Source organism: Triticum dicoccoides, unplaced genomic scaffold, assembly GCF_002162155.2.
Source record: "Triticum dicoccoides isolate Atlit2015 ecotype Zavitan unplaced genomic scaffold, WEW_v2.0 scaffold73637, whole genome shotgun sequence".
Taxonomy (NCBI): Eukaryota; Viridiplantae; Streptophyta; class Magnoliopsida; order Poales; family Poaceae; genus Triticum; species Triticum dicoccoides.
The window spans coordinates 1-2,646 of NW_021295925.1; the positions used below are offsets into that span (position 1 = coordinate 1).

Consider the following 2,646-nt stretch of genomic DNA (forward strand, 5'->3'; position numbering starts at 1 on the left):
TGTTTATGTTTATGTCGGTGTTAGTGATTGGTCCCTTGCTGTTTAATATTTTGCTGGTGATGTTTATTGTGTTGGTCAAGCATGTAATAGTAAGTTTCAAAACTTAAGTAATTTCCGAACAACATGAAACCCTGCTTGCGAGACGCAGATTTAATCTTGGATGCGCATATTTACTCTCTTTCTCCTCTGCGATTTTAAGCTTGTAGAGAAATGGCATTTCTGCCCCGCTTTTTATAGAAAGCAAACAAGTAACCATGACCAACAGAACTAAAACACACAGCCAGCTCTATGAGCTCCGCTAACATAGCAATTAATTCATAGTTACCAACGTTCTTCAGTTAATTAACTATAAGACCGGACAAGTTGTTAGAAAGTTCTGTGATGTGAAGCCAAAGCAGTTCTTTGAATTTTTCAACAAAGTCTGGATACAATGTTTGAAAATTCTCATGTAGTGCATCCCGGCCCCAAATCTTGTAAGAATTCCTTGTGTGCATCTCTATTTCTAATGGACGACTTGGTGAATAGTCTGCGCGGTTTAATTTCGTTGGTTCTTTTTCGTCATTATCCCACCTCCGGTTTTTTTCCGTTATCCTCCCACCTCCGTTAACTCGCAACCCTCCCGCGAAAAAAACCGTGCCAAAAAAAATCTGCCTCCCGATCCCATCTCAATCTCCAAGCTCCAGCGCGCCGCCACCTCCTGCCGACCGCCGCCCTCCCCGGCACCGCGCGCCGCCACGAACGCCGCGGCCGTTGGCCGCTCCCCCTGCCCCCGCCAGCTGCCCCGGTCGTTCCACGCCCTCTCGTCCTCGGCGCCGCTCGCAGCCTCCCCGCCCAACGCGCCCGCACCTGCGCCCAGGGTGGTCCAGATCAGTGAGGAGCACCTCGTGCGGTGCGCGGCAGCGGGGAGGGCGCCGCTGCGGGTGGCGGTGCTGCTGAGCGGCGGGGTCGACAGCAGCGTCGCGCTCCGCCTCCTCCACGCAGCCGGGCACAGCTGCACCGCCTTCTGCCTCAAGATCTGGTTCCAGGTCCGTACACACTCCCCTGTCGCTATGCTCTGCAATGCTACGCTACGGGATCACTTAATAAGCTCGGCGTGATTAATCTGTAGTAAGATTTCAGGAACTTTTGGTCCGAGTGCCCGTGGGATGACGATTTGAAGTATGCACAGGCTGTGTGTGACAAGGTATATTTCAGAAAATTCATCCGGTGCATGCTGTTTCATTGAATGGCCAGTGTGCAGCATATGTAAACTAGCTCTGGCTGCACGAACTGACTGATCTAATGGCTGTCTTTTGTAGATTGACGTGCCATTGGAGGTGGTACATCTATCTGATGAGTACTGGAACCATGTGGTAAGCTTCACTTCAAACTTTTTGCGCCTGATCCTCGCAGACATCCCATATGTTTTTCTGCATTCTGAGAAACTATAATGGATTTTATATCTAGGTGTCTCATATGATTAATGAGTACCGCAACGGATGCACACCGAACCCTGATGTTCTTTGCAACACAAGAATAAAGTTTGGTATGGATGTGCACACTTCTATTACTGAAATTTGATTGTGCATCGAGGTATAGTCTTTGAACTGTGTTCATGTGCTTATTCGTTTTCACTCATTTTCTGCAGGAGCTTTCTTAGAAGCAATTGAAAATTTGGGATTTGATTACATAGCTTCAGGACATTATGCACATGTAGTCCATCCACACGTTGAGAACGCTAAAGAACCATCGGTGCTCCAACTTTTGAAAGACGAGGTGCTTTAAAATAGCTTGCTTAGCTTCAGTGTTACTGAATTTGATGTCAATTGAGTTCTATTATTCATCCTAGAAGGAAAGTTGTGATACAGTGAAACAAATATATGGTTCTTCTGTTTAAATAAATATTGGTTAGTCGAAACCACCTTTCAGACTCTGATTGTTGTTTCAGATCAAGGATCAAACTTATTTCCTCTCACATCTCTCTCAGCCCCAGCTTAGAAGGCTTCTTTTTCCACTGGGGTGTATAACAAAGGTGATATATTTTCAGGATCTGGCGGTGTATTTATCTGTAAATGGAGCTCATCTTTTGCAGGATGAAGTTCGCAGTCTGGCTGTTCAGATGGACCTTCCTAACCAAGCTAGAAAGGATTCTCAGGGGATATGTTTTCTTGGAAAGGTTATTGCTTTAATATAGTTGTTAATATTTCACATGTTTTTTGCAAAATATGGTTCTGTTCTTTATCCTTGTGTTGTCTCATTTTAAGCTTAAAAAGTCACTCTTTCTAGGTCAAATTCAGTGAGTTTGTTCAAAGACATATTGGAGAAATGGAGGGTATACTTCTTGAGGCTGAAACTGGAGATTACCTAGGGATGCACCGTGGGTTTTGGTTCTATACGATTGGTCAGCGACAAGGTTTGCGACTTTCTGGAGGACCTTGGTATGCAATGTACATGATACTAGCCTCTTTTATGGTACAATAAGATCAGCTAAATTAAATGTATATTAGCCTGAAGTATTCTACAATTCAAGGAAGATCTGTCCTCATGTAGCACATATCTATTTATCCATAAATTCATCAAATGAGTGGTCATTTTCTCTTACACAGGTATGTTGTGGAGAAAGATGTGCAAAATAATGTGGTTTTTGTATCAAGGAATTACTATTCA

The 2,646-nt window shown here is 44.3% G+C and overlaps 1 pseudogene; it reads left to right on the top strand.

Moving 5' to 3' along the window:
* Positions 1-677: 677 nt before the first annotated feature.
* LOC119347691 lies at positions 678-2,640 on the top strand (annotated as a pseudogene).
* Positions 2,641-2,646: the final 6 nt, after the last annotated feature.